The following is a 23856-nucleotide window of genomic DNA, read 5'->3' as shown; positions in this document are numbered from 1 at the left end:
CAACTTAATTAAATTACGACACAGTACAAAAACTTAATATGCACACATATTTGCTAGATATACATATAAAGCTCATATAAGAAGTGTTCTAGTTTTTCCTGAACCTTCTTCTACCAACCCCAAATGCAGCTTGGTCAAGGTGGAGCGGGGGTGTGCGATGGTTAGAAAATGAAAGACACTTGATATTTATAAACTCTTTCCATTGAGAACTAAAGAGAGGCACGTGGCTAGATCGACTCGGCTATTGATGCTGATCAAGCATATATATATATATATATATACATATATATGTCTTATAGAGGGTCACAGTCGCCTCAGTCGCCTGTGATTCGAATATATTTTATATATATTTCTGCCACACCGATATCTATATTTTCCCACTCAGACTTTTTTGACTTGTTTATGCTATTGCATTAAGATAAACTCCCAAAGTATTTTATAGTTACAGTTCACGAGAGTTCACACAAAAGAGCATTCCAGTTTGTGCTATTTGTGGAGCGTTTCTATGGAGATTAAAATCGCCAAATGCTGGGGATGTTTTCATTGAATAGACTGCCAGATTCTTAAAGTTATCAGATATGCTGACACACACACACACACACACACACACACATATCTCTGGAACTAAAAGCCAAATATTATTTGACAGATTTGCAAAAATATTTCGCTCTCCTTCTCTCTCCAGGGTCCCAGACGGGCTACGGGTCTGGGCCCGGTCACGTTTTATACGAATTTGAACGGTAATAATCGATCCCTGCGGCACTTTAAAAAAAATATGTATAAATCCGATTGCAAATGCTGTGCGGTGGCAGAGGGTTGCAGCCAAAGCAAATAGAAAGTTGCTTAAAGTTGGTTTTAAAGTTGCGTAAAACCTGGAATTAAGTTGCCTCATGTTGCCGGCTTATTTATGTATGTTGGTTTTTTGGCTTTGACTGCTGATTTCATGCAAAGCCGCAAGGATTAAAAACAAATCCACTCAAAATTGAATACGATTAAATACGAAATTGACCTCTGGCTGACCATATGCAAATCGCAGTCAGCCCTTTTTCCTGCCCCCTCCGCGCCTTTGCTCATTTAGTCGAGCTGCGAAAGTCACACAAAGTCCCATCCTTGAGTTGTTCTTTGTTGTAGCAAAAAATTGTAAAATCGAAACTCGTAACGCTCCTGGCCAAGGGGTGTCTCCACGTGCGTTGCCTTTTTTTTTATTGTCATGCAACAATTTTGCGGCAGGCTGTGCGAAGGGTTGCACAACGGCCAGAAGTAGGGGTAGTCTCTCTGTCTGAAGGGTGCTCTGAAAACATAATTACGTGCATGTAAACAATAATTTAATTTCACACTAATGCAACAAATTTGTGGGCTGATTGCGGGTTTTGTTTAACATGAACATGTGGCATGTGGCATTGTTGCACTTGTGAAGGTGTTGCCCAAATAAAAGTTGCCATTGTCTACAATCCAACCTCCCTTTTACAATTATGACAAACGCTGATTGCCTGTTGTAAGATTTATGGCGCAACCCTTTTTGCTTTTTGTAAAATCAATCCATGCCCTTATGTTCGATCAATAAATTATGTCAAATGCACATAAATCTTGACACTTTTCCCAGCCGGAATCGATAATATGCCGAACAGTGCTGCCAGCTTGTCAGCGGGCAGTGTTGGTAAACAAGCTAAGCTTCAAGGCATATCATTTCGTGTGCCTGGCGCTGATTTTGGCAACTGTTTCGTGTGGGCGTGGCGAAGGCAGCGACTTGAAATCGTCAGTGCCAAAAAAAGAAAGAACATTTCAATTCAAAGTCAGTCAATTGTGGAAAATCAAAGTGTGGGGAAGGGAAAATAGAGAAAGAAATACACACACGAGTCGATAGTTTATCCATCACAATCAGCGGCAGGGAATCGCTTCTGCTTGAATTAAGCCAAATGAAGGAAGCATCATGCGAGCTCTGGCTAAACAGGATGTTCATTAGGTTCGCTGCATTCGCTTATTAAATCCAGATATCGCACCAGCTACGCTCGGAAATGAAACAGAGAGAAAGAGAGAGAAAGCAAAGTTTGATGAATAATACATGAAATGGTTAATAGAAGTGCATGGTTCCAGGATTAAATGATTATCTGTGTGGGTGTATGGCATTTAATACCCTGCGACTGACCCAGAGGGTGACCAGGAATCGAACTGGGCGTCTCACAGCTGTAGTCAGAGTTCTAGTCGTAATTACCCTGACCACTCGCTGCGGAACCAGCTCTCGGAGCTGAAACTTTGCAAAATGATTTACTGTGCCGCCTTATTGGAAAGCTGTGAAAATATTTGCACACAAATTAGTGGCAACTGTCGACGTTTTTGGGCTATTTGGCCAATTCATCAGGCCGCAAATTGTGGGCTCCAATTGTACAATTGTACATTCGTGTAACCGGATGCGGATGCCGCTACCCTCTCGTTCCGCCTTCCTCTCCCTCCAGCTGCCGTCACATCAGCATACGTAATCCAATGAAACGAATGCTTTATTGGCTTAATGGAGCTGACGAGGATGCGAGGCAGCCAGCCTGCTGGCCGGCATTCAAAGCTGGCCTCTCCGGAGGATACGAAACTGTATCGAAATGAAAAAAGGACAATTTAATTTCATTTTGGCCGCAGCGGACAGCCAGCGCTGCGTACAGCTATGCAGAGCAGAAGGATAAGAGCACGCCCATAATTCACACTTGCGGCCACGGGCAGGCTCCACGCAGCACATATGTGGACATCCTTCGGCTGGCTTAATTTATGGCCACTAATTGCGTCGATGATAAATTTAATTTCGAATTATGACAACTGCCGCCCTCGCCTCTTTATAATCCACCCACGCACACACACTCGCCCCCTCCCAAAATGTCAGCAATAAAATGATAATCATGATTTACACAGACAGCTTTTGCATTTTTCGCGTGCCAAGCACTTAATTGCACACATATCCTGGCGAATGTCGAATGTCCTTGTTCCAACTGTCACGCGCTATTTTATTAGCATATTAATTATTGCGACTCGCCTCGACTCGAGCAATTAAATGCGCCAGCGAGCATTTCAACTTTTCAACTTTGACACCTGCTAATTCGCTTGGGGCGCCCAACCCCGAGGAAACTTTTTATTAAGGATAAGGAAAAAACGTAACTGAAACCGAAACCGAGCCCAAAATCTCATTAATCTTTGTTGGCCCACTTTTAAGCACTGCCAGGTGTAAACACAAACAAATCTCTTTTTTATGGTAATTGCACAAAGTTACATTTGTTTTTCTTTTTGTTTTTTCTCTATTTTTTTATTGGCATTCCCTTGTTTTGTTTTTATTTTTTTGGTTTTGCAGGGCTCGTTTGTATTTGTTATCGATGAAATTTAATTAGTTTGCTACAATCGAAAATAAACTAATTAAAATGCGTGCGCTTTCTGAGAAGTGTCTTCCTAGGGGGCGTGGCAGCCCATGTGTGCGCTAACGCTTGGGGAATACCCCTGCTGTAGAAGTCCCGAGCGGGCGGTAAACTCATTTGTATAAACTAATTGAGAGATTTGTGCGGCAAAGCCAACTTTATTTTATGATGTGTCTCTCATTAGCAATTAAACCGAAACACACACACACACACACGGGCACATAATGGCACATTAAAATTTGGCTGATTTGCCAAAAATGCCAATGCATTTGCGAACAATAAAAACTTGTTGGCCGAGGGAGGGAAGCCTGGGACCAGCCGCTCATTAGGGTGTACTTAAATAGAACTAATTGCTAAATTAAAATAATACTGTGCGAAATTAAATAGTTTTGCTGTAGGTAAGAATAATTTGAGCTATTAAAGCTGTAATTAGTGTAAAACAAGCTAAATTTCTGTGGTTGCGACTAGAATATACCCTGTAACTACACTGCAGACAGACTGAACAGACCTGCTTGGGGGGTAAGGTATGAAATATTCTGGCAAATTTGTTGAAAGTTATTTAGCTTTGTGCTCGGTAAGATAAGATTGCCGAAAGAGGGCCTGCAAATCCATATTTAACGATTTTATACAATGCAAAAACTAAGTAAATGTAATTCTTGTTGAATATGTGAGAAACTACAATGAAAACTCTCTCAAAGGTCAATTATATTAGGCCAAAAACTCTCACAAAGGAATACGAGTTCAAATCATTATTAGAATACAAATTCATAATCGTTATAATAGCAACAAAAATAATATATAATAATAACAATATAATTGATAATAATAATATTTAAAATAATGATAATAACAATCATAATATAAACTACAAAAAATAATGAAAATAATAATAATAATAATCCAAGTTTTACGTATATCCATATCTAAAGTCTACCCTACCTTTAACCCGATTTTGGCTGTCTGATCTCACACATGAGCTAATGTATTAGCAGCTTATCCAAAGTAGCCAGTAGTATTTCTAAATAACTTTAAAAGTATGCAACACACATAATAATAATAATTATATTATGGCCACATGAAAACCACCTTTAAGCCACAATTAAGCTAAAGAGCCAAGTCCTTTTGTGTATCTGCTTTTTATGGACAAATAGATAATGGAACTTTTGAAATTGTTTTACAGACAGACTCCACTCGAATCCTGTTGCCCGTCTCCCCGACCCGGCTCCGGTTAATTGCAGGCGTTGTCCTCGTTATCTGTGTGTGTCCCATATGAGAATCAGCCCAGTCGCTGTTTGGGTGGGATTTGGGGCGTGGCGAATGGGTTTATTGTAATTGTGGTGCAACATTTTGTTAAAATATGACATATTTTATGGCTCACAGTGGCTTTATCTCTTGTAATTTGCATTTGCAGTTCGCCGACAAAGACAAAGAAGACAACTCGCATGTGCGGCAAATGTGTTTAAATGAAATGGAATTGCTCCCATTTGTACTTTATTAGGGTTAACTTTTCTTACGTTACGTTACGCTGCCATACGTAACGTAGCGCTATTAGCGCAACTAATGAGCCTGGATCTGTCCCGGCGGAGTCGCATCTGAGCTCTTGCCAATGTTTCGTCTGATTGATTTTCGTTTGGAGCTGTGCTTTTTGCTGTTTGCGGAACATTTTGAAATTGCAAAATATGCGCGGAATTTGTGGTACTCGTGGTACCAAAAATCTTTTTAGTTGGTGTCTTTTTTTTTCATCTTCTTCTTCTCGTTCTCGATGAAAAACCCGAAATATGTTTCATTGCTTTTTGCCCGATTGTCTGCGCTTGTCTCTTGGACCTTTTGTGCTACTTTTGTCGAACGCTGAAAGCGTGTGTTGGACCCCTTTGGGCGGCTGCTGCGGTCGGAAGGGGGGGGTCTGTGCAGGTGAATCTCGGCAAAAGTATCTGTCGATAAATTAAATCAAATTTTTTACATTTTTGTGCATGTTTAACGCGTGCAAGGAGTGAGGGCAGCCGATGCTACATAAAGCACAAGGCTGACAAAAGAGAGTTACGTATGCGATTTTTGTTTGATTTCTCGACATCTCACCGCAGTTCATACTGAGGTTTTATCTAGAACAAACTGCATTTATGCTTTAAGCGAAAGCAAGTACTTTCTGAGTCATCAAATTTCAAGTTGTGCGCATGAATAAGAAGTGCTCAAGTTCGCATTCAAGGCTAATGTGCAGGCTAATGTGTAGTAATAATTATAACAATATCATTTATTCTTTTATGTTGAATCACATACAATGAATTAATACACTAGACTCTATGAGCTCAGGTTCTTCTTTTTGTATTCAAAAAGTATTTTCTTATATTTGAAAACAATTTGTTTATAATTTATTTTGGGTTTCTTGAATATAAGTTTTACGAAGTGATCCCTGTTTATATCTATACAACTTCAAGTTCATTATAATCCCAAAGGTTTTTTTAAAGCAAGTTCCAGAAGTTATCTTTGTTTTGATAGAAATAATCCTTTAGCTTATTTTTCCTCTGGCCTAGTACATTATAATTTCGAAGGCTTACCTTCTCAATTTCCAGAACTCTGATCTTTGTTTTGATAGAAATAATCCTTCAGTTTATTTTTCCTCTAGCCTCGTTTCCCATACCCTCTTGGTCATATGCCTTTAGCATAATTCCTTATCGGCTGCCATCTCTGCTTTCATCTCAATTGTAGCTGACGCTTTCTCTAATCAAATAATCTCTTCACACTTAGACTTCAGCGCCTTCATCTTAAACTGTCCTTGGCTTCCGGCCTGGGCTCTTCCTGCTTGGCTCTGGGTGATTATCCCCAGAGCGTTGGCTTTCATGTGTGTCATCGGAAATTGCTTTGGCAATTTCTTAACTCGTTCCAACTCTTGCCCTAACCAGCGCTAACACGCCTCATGATTGCCGTAGCACGCGCTCAAGGAGTTACCCCTGCCAGCGAAGGAGTCGGGGAGGTAGACGGGATCGGGGTGGCGCGTCTATAAGTCGTATCTGGGCATGTCATCGCTCAAATAAATGTGAAAATGCTAATTTAACCCTTTTTATTATTCATAGTCTTACACTTGGGCGAGCGCTGAATCGTCTTGTAGTTGCGACAACGATATCATCATGGATGATAAATTCCTCGACTCGACTCGACTCGACTCGACGCGATTTGCATTTGCTCGAGGACCAGTTCCCGGGGGCATTTGGCGGCCAGACCAAATTATTTTAGCCCATCTCGTGACAATGCTGCAGCTTGGTTTATTAAGACATTTGTCAACTAAATGTCAAGCAATTTAGTTAAGTTATTAAAGTGCGGCTCAAGAAATCGACTAATGAAATGCCTTCCTTTTTTATGCCAATTCGTTCGGGACGCACCCCACCCGCCCAAGCTCGTATCCCTAATAGAGACGCACACGCCCCCAACACGTGCCACATAATATCTGCCAATTTTTGCCTCGAATTTCATGTGAATTAGTTGTGAATCAAACGAATCTATTCAAACGAATGCCACGGCGACGCGTGTGTGTCAATCAAACAAAAATCTATTGTGAATAATTTACTTATGACGTTTCGGAACTTTGACATATTTTATTGAATTTAACGGCGGTTTTTGCTTTTGGCCACAATCTGAAGTAAAGGTACGGAGAATGTGCAAAGTATTGTAACATGTGTGTATAAATATATATATATTTATATGTCGGAACTGAGAAATCACTTTCTTTGCAATTAGGCATACTGGCAGCACAGCAAGTCCCGAGTGTCGTTATAGTCACAAAATAATTATATTTTTAGGAGCGAGCACGTCTGTTCTCTATGACTTCCACTTTTAGAATGAATAATTTTCATCGTCCTCGAGCATACTACTCATGCTCTTGTCATTCTATATTCTTCTCTGACTTTTAGTACTGTTAGTGAACATTCAACACTATAGCAAACTGGACGTTATACAACACACTCGGGCCATGCTCGGCAGAGACTATCTTTTTTGTCTCACACCATGCTTTCAGTAGCAACCCTAATACAAGTAGGACAGTTATGTTAAATAGCAGTACCTTCTGTCAAATTCTCTGATTCTTACTAACACTTAATCGTTAGCATTCAAAATAATACTCACAATAATTTATTGGATACACGACACGGCCTTCCTGACATTTCACACGTCCTCGTGTGTACATTTCGCTTAGATCATGCCATAGTCAAAATTGTTGGGTAAAATTTATTAGTCATTACTTTACTTTAAGAATAGCTTTACAAACAGCAGTATCATCGGTCATTGTAGGTTTTATTTTTTTATTTTTTTTTTTTTTTTTTTTTTTTTTTTGTTGTTGTTCTGTCATCACACGTCTATAGGCTCTTGCTGCCCAGCAACGATAACATGGAGCGGATCCATACAGGTCTTTCAACCTCTGACCCCCGCCATAATATCACCCGCTTCAGCACGCCATGATCGAGCACTTGTGCACGGCGTGAGTATTATGGTGCGGTCTTAGCCATCGTGTATGAGCCCAACCGCACTCTCTCTTAGTGCCACAGTGTCTTGAGCAATGTCCTCAACATTGTCACACTCATCATCTCTCAAATCTATCAACTCCTCCGATACATTGTTGCTTGGAAAAGCTCGCAAATACTCATGTGCATACTTAAACGTGCGCTTACTCGTCAATGACTTTAATAAATATCTGTCTCCATCAAGTATTTCGATTATCTCAAAAGGTCCCTTAAACTTGGGATCTAACTTCGTTTGATTTCGTTCTTCCCTCTTGAGTAGGACATGATCACCAAGCTTATATTTTACAATTTTTGCTTTATTTTTATCAAACCTAGCCTTATCATATTTAGCGTTATTCACCATGTTATCTTTCGCTTGTGCTCTTATTAAATCTTTATCAATTGTTTTTTCATCTGATATTGTTATCATTCCTAACGGCCTTGCCTCTTTACCGATTAGCAATTCTAACGGACTATATTTCGTTACACGATTTGTCGTGCAATTTATTGCCAGCTGTATGTCTTTTAAAGCGTCTTGCCAGGATCGCTGACTACTCTCAACCGCTGTGAGCATGCTCTTCAAGGTGCTCATGACACGCTCTACTTGGCCGTTTGCTCGACTGGCGCCCGTCGCAATCAGGTGTAAACCTATCTTCTGCGAAGAACAAAATTCCCTAAACCTTGTGCTAGCAAAACATCTACCCTGATCAGCTATGATGCGTGCCGGCACTCCGAATAGTGCAACAGTTTCTTTGACTGCCTTAATGCAGTTTTCCGTATTAATGTTCAGCGTATGTTGAAGGTGAACAAATTTTGTGAATGCATCAACTTGAACTATGATGTACTCTTTTAAGTCGTTTTTGCCACTTAATTTTCCGGTTATATCAATATGCACAGTGTGCCAGGGTATGTCATCTTTAGGAATCGGGTGCATTTCTATTTGTGGCTTACCAGATGGTGGTTTTGACACTCTACAGGTAATGCAATTTTCTACAAACTTTTTCACATACTTAGACATCTTCTCGAACCAGTAGTTGGCATACATTTTGTCTAGAGTTTTCTTCCACCCTAAATGCATTATGGCTTCGTGAACATTGTTAATGACTGACCATCTAAAGGCTCTAGGTATTACAGGCAAACATTTTGTGCTGCCATTTCTTTGAATCCTTCGATATGATACTCCTGCTCTCAATTCGTACGACGCTGAGATAGCTTCTCCCATCTTATGGTTTCGCAATTTTAAGGTTATGGAAGCAATGTCAGAATCTCGTTGCTGTTCGGCTAGAAGCCAATCGTCGGTTATCTCAGCTAGGTTTATGTGCATTTCAACCGTTTTCGCTGAGGATTTATAATCAGTAGGCAACGGATTGCGCGAGAAAAAATCAGCATGTAACATGCGTTCTCCCTTCCTGTATTCAATGCTGAAATCAAATGATTGCAGATATGCCCACCATCTATGTACCCTTGGGGTAAGGTTAATTTTTTTGATACTTGCTTTCAGGGAGTTGCAATCTGTATGCACAATAAATTTTTGACCATGTAAATAATGGCGGAAGTGTCTTACTGCGTTGTAAACTGCGAGGGTCTCAAGCTCGTATGAATGATATTTTGCTTCAGCCATTGTCGTACATTTGCTGTAATATTCAATGACTCTGGGTCTATTTTCTATCTTGTGCATTAAAATAGCACCATATCCAATAGAACTTGCGTCTGTATGTAATTCAATTGGCTTTAGTGGATCGAAAATTGTCAAAACGGAGTCATTAGTCAAAATTGATACGATTTTTTGACGAATTTCCTCATATTCCGGCTTCCAGACAAATTTATTATTCTTGGAGGTGAGATTATATAAAGCTTTCATCTGCTCAGAAAATTTTGGTACGAATTGCCTAAAATACGAGGCTAGGCCTATGAATTGTCGCACCTGCGTTACTGACTGCGGTGACGGCAATTCGGCCAACGCTTGTATCTTGCGTGGATTTGGTCGAATTTGACCCGCTTCAACCAAGTATCCTAAATATTCTATGCTTGTTTTCAAGAACGAGCATTTTGTAATGTTAAATGAGAATCCAGCTCTAGACAAGTTTTCCAAGACCGTTTGTAGCCTTTCAAGTGCCTCTTCCTTTGTCTTCGCTAGAATTAACACGTCATCTATATAGACGATGGCATACGTTTGAGCCAAATCACCCAATGCTCTCACGATTGCGCGCTGGAAAATCGAGGAAGCATTTTTTAATCCAAAAGGCATGGCCAAAAATTCATACTGTCCTTCTGGGGTGACAAAAGCAGTGCGCTCGATAGAGTCTGGGTGTATTGGAACTTGGTAAAAACCACTTGCCATGTCTAAACTGGAGAAATATTTGCCTTCACTCAGTCTATTAATTTGATCAGAAATCAAAGGCAGCGGATATTTGTCAGCGACCGTATTAGCATTCAGTTCCCGATAATCGACACATAGTCGATCGGTTCCATTTTTCTTTCTTACCATCAGCATTGGGCTTGCAAATGGAGAGCAACTAGGACGTATAACGTTTGCGTCTAACAATTCTTTTACTTTATTTCGCACGACTTCTTTTTCTTCTATGCTTAACCTATACGGACGCCTTTGTACAGTTTTATTTGGGTCAAGCAGGCGGATTTCAAGTTCACCCGTAGTCACTCGCGTTTGAGGAATACCCTCAATAAATTTATCAGCATAGTTTTGCAATAATTCTAGCAGACGATTCTTATCAGTGTTGCTTAATGCTCTATCGTTATTCAGATGCTCTACGTAACTTATATCTGGCACTTTTATTAGTACATCAACAGTTTTGGTTTTGTACATTTCAAATTTGTCGGCCTCGATGGAGACTCCAAAGCCTAATCCGAGTATATCACGGCCTATCAATACATCGTATTTCAAAAACTTATCCATTATTACATGAAATAATATTTCTAAGGAGTACTGATCAATTTTAACAGTAGCCAAGATTTGCATAGTGCTATACACAGGATTTTCTCCAATACCCCTCAAAACTATCAAATTATTAATTCTTTTTCCGGAAAATTTCTCGGCACAACTCTCTCTGATGAGCGTACATTCCGCTCCAGAGTCAAAACAAAATGGAACGAGCTCACCAGATTGACGCAGGATTCCTTTTGGCTCGGACACACAACAGATGTTTATACGCTTGTCATGTGATCCAACACCGCTCGTAGAAACTCCTTTCGTACATGAAGACGCAATGTGGCCAGCATCGCCACATTTGAAGCAGGTAACGGCAGATCGAACTTTAGGTAATGCTGAGTTTTTTGACACGTTGCCTTCTTCATACTTCCTCTTGCGACATTCGACCATTTTGTGTCCGAGGTTTCCACAATGATGACATTTAATGCCATATGTTTTCGATCTCTTGCGATCTGGTTCCATTGGGATATTTGGCTGTAGACCTCCATTTGACCTTCCATAAGCATAGGCCTTCAGATGCTGTTGCATCTCGTCTTGACTTTTAATATTAGTCGTATATAACATACGTTGCAGACTTTTGTCGATTTTCGATGTATGTGCCAAAACAACTGAGACTGCAATTTCCTCCATGTTCGCTGTCTTCCATTTGGATAAAAGTGACGTCACAAGACGGCTCGCATATACGGAGAGGCATTCGCCATCATTCGGTCGGCCATTAAAAATGTTCATTAAAGTTGCCGCCGATGTTTCCATTCCCACGAAACGTTGCAAAAACAATTCCTTAAAATTTTGCCAGTTCATTCCAGTATAGCATATTTGAGAAAGCCAGGGCGAGGCGCTTCCTTCTAGGGAGCCGCTGAGGGTCATCACCAGTGTACTGCCCTCAATAGGATTATCGTCAAGTATTATGTCCACAGTTTTGCACCAGGCATTTGCATCTGCGTCTGCAATGTCCGGGTTGAACTTTGGCAACGAGATGCTCTTCTTTGTTGAGGATGCTGAATTTGACATCTGCATTGCTTTAATAATCTCAAGAATATTTCGATTTTGAGATTCCAAAAGCTGACGCCACGAATCGTCAGAATTGCCTCGTGGAGGGGCATCGCCTAATCCCACTTCTGATGTCGGAACTGAGAAATCACTTTCTTTGCAATTAGGCATACTGGCAGCACAGCAAGTCCCGAGTGTCGTTATAGTCACAAAATAATTATATTTTTAGGAGCGAGCACGTCTGTTCTCTATGACTTCCACTTTTAGAATGAATAATTTTCATCGTCCTCGAGCATACTACTCATGCTCTTGTCATTCTATATTCTTCTCTGACTTTTAGTACTGTTAGTGAACATTCAACACTATAGCAAACTGGACGTTATACAACACACTCGGGCCATGCTCGGCAGAGACTATCTTTTTTGTCTCACACCATGCTTTCAGTAGCAACCCTAATACAAGTAGGACAGTTATGTTAAATAGCAGTACCTTCTGTCAAATTCTCTGATTCTTACTAACACTTAATCGTTAGCATTCAAAATAATACTCACAATAATTTATTGGATACACGACATATATATATATATATATATATATATATATATATGCCAAGTTGGTATATATGAATGTATGTACACTCTGTGTATATGTATGTATATGCATAGATGTATGTGCACATATGTGTACGTATAAAGGCATACGCAGAGCCATCATCTAGATGATATGCATGTGTATGTACGCATGTATGCATGTATGTAATACTTTCTTACATACATGCATGCTAATACTTACTTACATACATGCATATACACATACATGCACATCATGCATGTAAGTATGCAAGTATATATCCATGCATGTGTATATATGTTTGTATTTATATGCGTATGTACGTATGTATGCATGTATGTATGCATGTGTATGTATGTATGAAAATATGTATGTATGTATGCATGTGCACACATGCATTTTATGCATATACATATGTATGCATTTTAAGTATGTATGTATGTAAAAAGTTGCCTTTCAACTCGATTCTGATCAAATTGAAGTAAGGCCTGCTAGTTTTAATTCTGCAGCGAAGAAGTCTTAGGAGGAGTAGGAGTATCAGAAGGAAAATGAGCAGCCCAGAGGAGGGGGAGGAGTAGTAGGAGTCCTGAACTGTGTTCACAATCTAATACCCTTTGATACTCACAGTCTTATTTAGTCTCTCTCTTTCTCTTTTGCTCCTACTCTCTTTTAATGCTCTCTTCTTCTTTCTTTTTTTCAGATATATGAATATATAAATGTCTGTTTGACTTTACTTAAAGAAGGCAACCAATAAATCATGTGAAATTTCAGGTATGTGCATCTTTGAATATTTATTTACATAAACATAAGCATATCATAACATTTCATATCACAATGACATATGGTAGAATGTCTGAGTGTTTGAGGTCAGCTTGCGTTGATCGTAAATTAAGGAAATTTCTAGCTTCTGTTCTGAGCCGCTCTTTTAATTCCACTTCGATGTTGCTTCTTGCAAAGATGTGGAAAAAAATCAATATTAATTGCGTTCTAAATCAAATCTCTGGGCTCACTTTAAGATGTTGTTCCACTTCATTTGTTGACGACGCGGCAAGTTCTCAATGCCTACAAGGATTGCCCATTAAAAATGTTAATTAGTTGCACAAACATTGAGCATCGGTGATTGCGGCAGCAACAGGAACAGCAATGAGAACAGAAGCCGTGGCAGCAGCAGGAGGCATGCAGCGTGTAGATGGAATTCGAAAGACACACGACCAGGCACAGCCAGGTTCCACAGGAGCTGCGGACATGGACAACGGCTTTGCCGACATCGCGTGTATGCAAATTGAATTCTCCGCTGCGTCTGCTGCTGCTGCTGCTGCTGCTGCTGCGGCTGCTGCAGGCTGAGGTGTCCCCAATTGAATGGCAATTAAGATAAATGTTCGCAGCATGTCCGCACTTAAGCCCGAATACCGGATCCGGCAGACAGCTTGACGCTGCGCTTAAAGTGCTCCAAGTGCTGCTCAAAGCGAAAGTTGAAGCCAATAATTATTAACTAATTTCTTTGACACTTTGAACTTTAAGCTGCAACAACTCAGGTTCTCCAACCCAGCCCCCCCTCAACCCCTCCTCTCTCCAAGCCGTCGAGCAGCCCATTCGCAATGCTCGTCACGTTTGCGACGGCGTCTGAGCTAAAATCGATACGCTTGCCGCACCGGACAGAGGCCAAGGCAGCAGTAAAACAGCTGCTGCAGCCGGACCACCCGCACCACTACCATCCCCCCCACCGCACACCATCCCCACCCACGCGCCTGAGGTGCATTGAACCAAAAGCCTAGTGGCAAAACTCTTTACCTCGCACTTTTGGCCCTGGCTTCGACTTACTTTGAAATGGCATCCATTAATTTCCTTAAAAATTTCGCAAAGCGTTGCAAAATTTTTATAATTTTTTTTTTTTTGACTTTTGATAAATCACAGAATCTTGTGTCTGGCGCATCATTTGTCAACGGCAAGTGCATATTGGAAACTACACTGAAAAAAAAAACAATTGAAAATAAGCCTAGCCGTGTTAGAAATCTCATAAGTTCAACTATTCTTTAGCTGATCACAAAATATTTAATCCGGGGCTTAAATAAGTTTTTGTACTTAAAATAAGGTTTCTTATCTCCAGTCCAGAGCTGCTTTTTAATTTTCTTTATTTTATTCTTTATAAAAGAAATGTCCAAGACGAATCGTGCTTAAAATTTTAAGTGTTTTTTTTTTTGTCAAATCTTTAAGTACATAAAAACTTAGTTTATCCTTTGTCTTTGTCCTTTTTTGCTGTGTAACATCCCCAGAACTAGCCATGCACACACGAACACACGCGTACATACACTTTCACACACTTACACAAACTTACACACGCACACACATCCATTGCCCATCTCTACATATGTCACTTGGCACTTTCGTCATGGGCCCAATGCGAGTTTTCGGGCGGAACATAACAAATGACCTGCTTTTGCTTGGAGGGCCGACTTGAATTATGATTTTGAGACTGTGAAATGAAAAGCATTGTCCGCCCCAAGAGAGTGATATAACGCCCTGCTAATATGCCAGGACACGCTCGGTAACCCTTTGGTCAACTTGATTAGCTGCATTTGCTTCGTATTTATCTCTTGGCAGCAACAAGATAAACATAAGCAGATTTTGGAGCTAGTTATAAATGAAGTAGCTTGGTTGTGGAACTAGTTCCAAATTTAAAGCACAAAGAATACGATTGGGAACCGGAACGAACGTTTGGTAAAGAAAGAAACGTCAATAAACAAAAAGAGAGAAGCTTGTAACTAAGAAATTCAAGAGAAAAGAAAATACTTGGAATATTTGAAGAACTGTATTTCGAGAGTATTTCTATGGACAGCATTTCTATTGGAACTTGAATTAGACGCTCTCTTTAACTTATCCCATGTCAAGATAACGTCTTACTTGTCTCACTGTGATAAATAGATGTCTGACTATTTCGGAAACAAGTTGGATTGGAATTTTTGCAACCTGCTTCTAATTGTGCTGACAATTTTTATGGCTGTCATATAAAATATTGGAAAATTATGCAGAAATAATGCGTGTGGCAAATGTTGCCATAGACTTTTCCATCTGCTGCCGCGCGCGTATGAAGTAGCTTTTATCAAGGAAAATTAGAGCGTGAAATAAACCAAGAAATGCTCTCGTATGCTGGCAAGCTCGATTTATTGGCAGTAATAAATCATATAGTACAAACGAAAAGCTGGCCTTGAGCTCGCATGGGGGTTGCACATACAGCAAAACCTAAATACCCAGCAGCGGATTCCTCAGGCAACTGCTTCCTGCTGGGGAATAGCCGAAAATATATTAATGAAATATGCTCAAGTAACAAAGTATCAAGCTGTTTGTTTGTCTCAGGTTGGTTTCATTCATAAAATCAAATCCAAGGAGCTGGCAGCATTTTAAAATTTGAATCACGTGCAGCGTCTCGCTATTTGCTATGGAAGTTGATAGCATCTCGAGGAAAAAAAGACGAGCAAGAAATGAGGAATCATAAATGAAACAGAATTTGAGATACAAATTAAGAGAAACACACGAAAAAGTGGCCACAAAAGGTGCGGGCGTAACTGGCTGGCAAGCCAAAAAAAAAAAAAAATAAGACTAAAGTCAGGAGAAAAGTGAATGAAAACTTTTTTTTTTGGGTTTTCGGTAGGTGAAATTCAGAGCGCGTGCTGGGACAAGATTGGAATCATCTCCAACGTATCGTTCACCCAGCTCTCGCCCAGACTTGTTAATTGTCGCGCACTCAAATTGTTCGAAAGGGTGTGAGAGATCCCAGGAGTTGCCTGATGCTGATGGCTTCATTCATAAGAAACGCCTTTTCGGGCAGGTAGACAAGGTAATCAAATCAACAAACACACAGAGTTAAATCAGTCCGTTGATGATCTTCAGTGGCAGCGGAAATCGTATATTGAGGAAATCCCTATCAATAGACGCTATCAAAGAAGAATTCCTCAGAAAACGGATATTCGAAGGAACAAAAACGATGCAGAGTGAAAGTCTTTCTAGTTTTTTTTTTTTAAGGCAAATAACTTAGTTCGTTATCTTAAAATTATGGCTATATTTCATTGTTGAATATTCTTAAACCAAGCACAAACTAGCCCTGGATAAAATATCAAACAAATGACCAGGTTATAGCTAAGATTAGAGAAAATCTTGGCTTAGCTCACTTTTTATAAGAAAATTTTGCACAGCAATTCCAATAATAATGCCAAATAAATACAATATCAAGCAGATAATATCTAGATTTGAATGGGGAATAGGCATAGGTACATCTGTTGCTTAATCAGACAGTTTCCCGACAATGTCCAGAAAAATGCCTCCTCTGTTGCCCCAAAGTCGAGAAGGTGCATTTCAATGTGGTTGGCCACATTTGGCGCAAAGTGCGTTGCGTGGCGTTGCGTTGCGTTGCGTTGGGTTGGGGCGGTTGAGAGTTTCCATAAATTAAAATAGAATTCCAGGTATGATCGCGCTGGCATCCTTATAAGCTGATCGCCGTGGCCGGGCCATTTAGGGTTTGGCATTTGGCAGCGAGACTCCGACACAGGCAACGACTAAATCTGGCGTCCCAGTGATGGACACGTGCCTAGCCGCAGTTCTGTAATTTAAATTTTAATTTCCTTTTTTAATTGCATTCAATTAGCGAACGAACTGCATTTGGCTCGGCCACAGCAGAGCCAGAGCCAGAGGCAGAGCCAGAGACAGAGCTGCCAATCAGCCAGCTAAGGAGCGCTGATCTAATAAACTGTCATAAGGTCTGTCAAATTGAATTAGTTGGACTCTGCTCTAACTCATTATTATTATATTATAAGACAGCTCAAAGTTCATAAATTTCGTGTAGTTAACATATATTTCGACTCTCGAGCCCAAGAGAAGCTACTCAAGTTCTTCAAAGTGCAGCCTCCTACAGCATGCCTTCTGTATTTATATCTGTATCTGCGTCAGCCGCTGTATCTGTATCTTTTGTTCTTGTTGTTGAGACTGAGACTGGTCGCCGTGGGTTGTATCATTCTATTGACCATTTATGGTGTGGAGCATGTTTTTGCCTTCGGTCGTGTAATGTGACTAATTGGAACTGCAGCAACTGGAATTGTTGCTCATTGTTCAACATAATTACCCAGCACTTGCCAGACGATCAACAACAGCTCCAGACACTGACATTGACTTTGGCTCTGACTTTGACTTTGATGTTGTCATCGCACACAAAACTGCATCACAAATGAGCCTCAATTTTTAATCAACTGTTATTCCCGTTCTAGAAGTTCTTCCCATAGTTCCTCAGTGTTCCGCACGCTCAGGTAGCCTCAGGGCAGGTGTTTTGTACGCCTTGCTTGACATTTTATGAAATTTATGACATTATTTTTACACTCGACGACCTTTCTGCAGAAATCAGTGCATATTGTGCTAACAAACTGAACGCACAGCATGAGGCCAGCCAGCATTTGCCCAACCTCATAATAACTGTCATAATATTCACAATGCAACTATATTACGAACCCTAATAATTGCATAGAGTGCCAAAAACATGCCTGAGAAACAGAATGCGCTGTTACTTTTATTATCTTAGGCGCCACCTTAGAGACTTCATGATGATATAGGGGCAAGGCTGCTTCTTCTTTGCTTTTAAAAGTCTTAGACTAAAACCAATTTGCTTTGGGGGTTTCTGCAGATCCTTTAAAATCAGAGCCAATTGATTTTCAAAACCTGTGCTCGACATTTTTTACAAGTGCAACTTTAAGGATTTTAGTTTTCTGATTGCTTAAACTAGAAAATGTATCCATCTGCAACATTTGCTAAAAGCTATTTTTAAATTCATCTATCATCTGTGGTTTCTCAGAACTTTCTCAAGAATTTTAGTCTTGTGTTCGTTTAAAGATATAGGGATCTTATTATTCTGAACTTTTACGGAATTTTGATATGATATGATGATATTTTAAACTTTTGTGACAGTGAAAAGAGAGAGAACGGGCACTTATTGAAAACTTTACTCTGAGTTCGATTTATCATCTGAGCCCTAATGATTATTATTATTATATTATTCACATATAAGACAAGATATTATTCAGGTTTTTTCTGTATCACTGAGCTCTGAGTCCCATTTTGGTCTACTGATCGCTTTTGTATGTGATTTAGCTGATATAGAAATCTGTTTAAATTTAATATTAATAAACTTATTAAGCTCTTGAGCTGCTGAAATTTTGCGGAACTCAAAGCCTGTTCACACTGGAACCACTCTCCAGTGTGTCGTTTCAATATGTTCGAAATTCGTTTCAAATTAAGTATTTGAATAATTTTATGCCCCATTTTTTTTTGTGGGGGGGCCAGAAAACATTTGAAATATATGTGAACAGTAGGCAGCAGTTGGCCAGAACCCGGATCCGGGCCGGACTCAGCTGTGGCTGAGTTACGGCCAAATTGCGTGCAAAATGGAAGAAGCTTTCCATTTAGCAATTGTCGTGCCCTCAGTATAAGGCCCGGCAATTGCGCGAAATGAAGTGTACCGAGGGGGGGCAAAGAGAGAAAAAGAGAGAGAGCTCCTTTGTCAACATTTTAAATGCATTTTTATTGAGATTCATATCGCGAAATTGCGCAGCCTGTGCAGGAATTGAATGCGCCTTTGAATTGAGTTCAAATTCCTTAAATTATTGCCCACCCCGACCCCGACCCCGGCCCCGGCCCGTCATGGGCACACACATATGCCAAGGCTTTTCCGATTGCAAACCCCAATTCGTGGGCTTTTCTCATTGTCTGGGCTCGAGTTTAAAATCGTTTTTTGGCAACTCGCACGTTTTATGCGAATTTGAACGGCAATAATCGATCCCTGCGGCATTTTAAAAAACAAATCCGAACACGAGACCCAGCACCGACTCGCTTTTCCAAAGGGGAAGGTGCTCTGAGGCCGCCTTTGAATTATTGCACTTGGCTTAGTTTACAGCGCACACACACAAACACACACACACACACACACATATGGGGCACATGGCATCCGGGAGCGAGCCAAGTTTTATGCGTTTCTTATCGCAATTTGATTTGGCAGCTCAATTGCAGTAAATTAAAAAGTGCAAACAAAACACTTTGATAAGCATGTCCCAAAGTTTATGGCGCGCTTGAAAGTCGAAACGGTGGGAAGGTAGTTAATTAGAAGGAGATGCCTGATATGATTAAGTGTGCCTTAAGAGCGATTGAACATTGAACAGATGTTAAAAAAGTGTTGGCAAATGCCACAAGCTTGGGGGCAGAGTTGGAAAAGACATAAAAGTTGTTAAGTAGAAGTAGAAGTCGATGATATGTGACTGCTTATGGACATTTGCCTTCTTCGATGATCTATAATAAAATGTCAAGATTCTCATACGAAAAGTTATCATGGCCATATGATATATATATATTTTTTAAATGCTTAAATTCACTTTTTACTTCAAATTGGCCGCTGATATGAAAATATTGCAAGCCGTAAATATTGTCATAGACAAAAAATAATATCTACCTGAAATTTGGTTGGATCGGTGAAATGTATGGGGCCAACGTTAATTATACTTATCACTGCATTCTGTATTTTTCTTGTTTAAAACAATTTCGAACAACTATGTTGTTAAAGGGTTCGGCTTATAGTGAAAAATATTTACAAGTTCCAGTTTCTAACTGTTTAATGCAAAGCTCGACTTGCAGGCTTGCTTATAATATTAACCCTTTCCTCTCTGTTTACTATTCAATGAATCCTTGACAGTATTCATTATTTAGCCATATGCTCACAGGAATATATGTATATATATTCAGTCTTAATTTCAGCAAATCTATTATCATATTGTTTGTATAGGTAATTAGTGAGTACTCCAATCACAATACGCCAAGTGAAGGCTAATGAATGTTGCCACCAGTTCCCCTTTCAGCACTTCCTCCCACCCCCTCCCCCACCATTCGATTGGCATGCAAATTTGAGCTACGTGCACATATTGACTCAAGCCGCAACCCTTCGAGCTGTCAACCCTTTTCCCCCGCTAGCTGGTACAAATTAAGGACAATTCTTTTGGCAGCCCTCTTTTTTATACAATTGTCAAATCAAATTTCAAATGGGGAAGCTTTTGGCACATTTCTCAAGTATGTAAACAATAATTAAATTTTGCACTAATGCAACAAATTAGTGGTTTCTAAAAGGGAGAATGTTAATTCAATCACAAACGGAGTTGACAGCGTTACCAGACCTGGCTACAGGTTCGGAGTAGCTGTTAATTTATTCAGAGAAAGGCGTTGACAGGCGTTGCCAGACAGGAGTAGATATCAGAGGCAGAGTTGACAGAGTTTCAGGCCTGGCCACCGGTTGGGAGTACATGTGAATTCATTCAGAAACAGAGTTGCCAGCGCTGCCAGAGCAGGCCATAGAGATAGGGTTGACAGCATTTCCATACATATCCACAAGTTAGGAGTAGCTTTTAATTCAATCGGAGTCAGGATTGAGAGCTTTGTCAGTGTTGCCAGACTTGGCAATAATTTAGGACTACCTGGTAATTCAATCTGAGACAGAGTTGCCAGTGTTGGTAGCGTTGCCAGACCACGCCACAATTTAGAAGTAGCTATTATTTCATACTGAGACGGGATTGACAGCGTTGTTAGCGCTGCCAGACTTGTCTATAATTTAGGATCGGAGGAAGAGCTGTCAGCATTGCCAGCGTTGCCAGACCTGGCCACAAGTTAGGAGTAGCTGCCTTTGAATTACCTTCGCTCTTCGTTCGCATCATCCATCGAATATGATGTTCGGCTGTAAATCATGATTATCATTTTATTGCTGACACATGTTTTCATTAACACAGCCCTTGCCATATCGATTCAGTTCGATTCGGGCGGCAACAACCACCATCAAGTCTTGGGCCAAACGATGACAAATGATGTCCTCTTTGCCAATTTTCATAATTTCGCAATTCTGCACACTTGCTGTCCGGCCGGCTGGGTCAAAGTTCATTGGGATTATGTAAATCTTGCGGGGCCGTGCCATCAATCACAGCACACATTGCACGACTCATAACAGCTGCCTCCATGAAATGTCCTTTTAATGCTGCTGCTGCTGCTGCTGCGACTGGCCATAAAAATGTCCTGCGCTGCGCTAATTAAACAGCCAGAAAACATTGCAGGTTCAGCGATTCGCCTGTATCGCCCGAAAGGGTTGCCAAATTAGCATTAATTGGTCATTGGCTGTGAAAGGTAGCGGAAATATCCGAATTTTCCAAATTTCCACAATAGCCCGAAAAAATGTCGCCCCAGGGAGCGCTTGAAATAATCAAAATATAAAATAAATAAAATGAAAGTTTTCTTAGGCATGCCGAAAAATAAATACTCTAGAATGCATGTGATATATATATACATATATATACTTGGTTGTACGATATTCAAGGGATTTGGCCAATACTTAAGGAGAATAGTGTAGATAATGAATGATGAGCTTGGAGTTATCTTGAACAAAAAATATGTTCGTACAAGTACTTAATTTTGGATCGATTTCTATAGGAGCTATATGATATAGTAGTACAATATTAATAAGATTTGACTCACGCATGAAGAGCATACGAATGTTTCTGATATCGTAAGAAGCAAACTAGTTTTTGTACAAGAGACTACTATTCGACTGTTTCGATCGTTCCTATGAAAGCTATATGATATAGTGTTCCGATTAGAAAAAGATTTGGGAGCACAGTGAAGCTCATAAATGCTGAGATGGGTCGAGATATCTTTAGAAGCAACAAATTTAACTTATTAGTAAATCATTTTCCACCGATCGACTCTTTAACATATTAATTCGACTCTTAATGCTGAACAAGAATATATATATATAATTTATGGGGTCGGAGCTGTCTCCTTCTACGCGTTCCACTTTCCATTACCAATTTATAGAACCCTCTACAAGGGTATAAGAAAAACATAAACTAAGGCCCGTCCCGTCCCAGGACATGCTTTAAAGATGAGCGAGCAAAGTACACAATAATTTGACAAGTCATAATATTGATTGCATGGCCCAAAGATTTATGGCCACATATGCGATTTAGGGTTTTAGCCACGATTATGGCTTGTAATCGAACAGTTCGACAATGTCGGCCATAAATCTCTCAACCAGCGAGCATTTTAAATCATACTGGGGCAAGATTTACAAGTGTGTCCCGAGGCCGAGGCCCGGCTCAAGTGGTTGTCCGGGCAACATATGTGCGGCTCTCTATTTTTTATAAATTTCACCAAAACAAGTAGAGAACGAAAAAAAAGGGTTGTTGTGCTGGGGGTGGGGCTGCCTAGTTGAACTAATTTCGGGCACATTTCCCTTTGCACCATATTTTTTTTTTCCATTTGCGTTGCCTTTTACAGACGATAAATTTAACGCAATTTTTCTACGATTGTTCAGGCGCAAGGTTTTTTCTCGGTCTCGAAACGCCTTGGAATTTATGCAAATGCGCGTGAAATAGTCGTGGAATTGTTGGCTGCAAAAAAATAGAAAAAAAAAAAACGGTGGAAAATAAAAGAAATTAACAAACATAAAATTAATGTTTGCACCCAACAAATATGCGCCGAATGCGAAGCTGCACGTGTTTTCATTTGGCCGTGCCGAGTTTTCCGATTCGATTCCATTTTCATTGCAACCACTTTTCTTTTGTGCGCCAGCCTGGCATTAGCTAAAATTGTTTTTCGTTCTCTCATTTTTTTTTTCTGCTTAAACTGTCAACGATGTGTGTGATAGAAATCACATTTGAGTCCTGCGAGTGCTGCGAGTGCTGCGAGTCCTGCTCCACCTGAAGTCGATTCGAAGTGCACATCAAAATGCAGAGATTGTTGCCAAGTGCCAATAAGCGCCAGCCGAATGGCCAAAATGTGCAGTTAACTAGAGAATGTGCGAGACACGGTTATCTTCCATTTAGATAACCAGAAATTGCAAAACAGAAATATCTTCCATATCTGTGCCATCTGATGGGATTACATTCGAATCGGAATAACAAATGCAGCACAGGCACTTTAATTGCACGACGGGGTCAGCCTTAATTTCCACACTTAAGCCTATCTCCCTCTCTCTCTCTCTCTCTCTCGCTCTCGCTCTCTCTCGCTTTCTCCACCTTGCCGTACAACTAATGACCCACAGGAAGTTCGTTAGTTCTGAAAACGTTGAATTTTTCTTTATTAAATTTTTACTTTTATCATCAGCAAAATGTTTTGGAAAAACAAAATGAGGAAAAATGTACGAGGCCGTGTAATGAATAATGCATGAAATTGTCCTCTCAACAAAGCCTTCAAAACTGATGATGATGGGCCAAAGGGGGCGTGGACGGGGCATGGCAGTGATTATCTGTCTACAAATGTGAGTAAATGAGCGTGTGTGCGTGTGTGTGTCATTAAATGCACCCCCTCCCTCTGTCTCTATCTCTGTCTCCATCTCTATCTCTATCTCTGTTGAATGGTTGCAATTACCCAAACCAGCGGAAAATGCCTTAATTCGACATACACAAACAGA

General features: G+C 40.2%; 1 protein-coding gene across 1 annotated transcript in view; it reads left to right on the top strand.

The window, feature by feature from the left end:
• The first annotated feature begins 13083 nt into the window (after window positions 1–13083).
• The window catches only part of trh (PAS domain-containing protein trachealess), a 69182-nt gene continuing 58409 nt past the window's right edge, over window positions 13084–23856 (top strand). The window contains exon 1 of the mRNA XM_032434749.2: window positions 13084–13154. The gene's annotated coding sequence lies outside the window, so the exon portion shown is untranslated. The remainder of the gene's footprint in view (window positions 13155–23856) is intronic.

The sequence above is a fragment of the Drosophila virilis genome, chromosome 3 (assembly GCF_030788295.1).
Source record: "Drosophila virilis strain 15010-1051.87 chromosome 3, Dvir_AGI_RSII-ME, whole genome shotgun sequence".
Lineage (NCBI taxonomy): Eukaryota > Metazoa > Arthropoda > Insecta > Diptera > Drosophilidae > Drosophila > Drosophila virilis.
The sequence above is the reverse complement of the archived record's forward strand: the minus strand, read 5'-3'. Positions and strand labels throughout refer to the sequence as shown.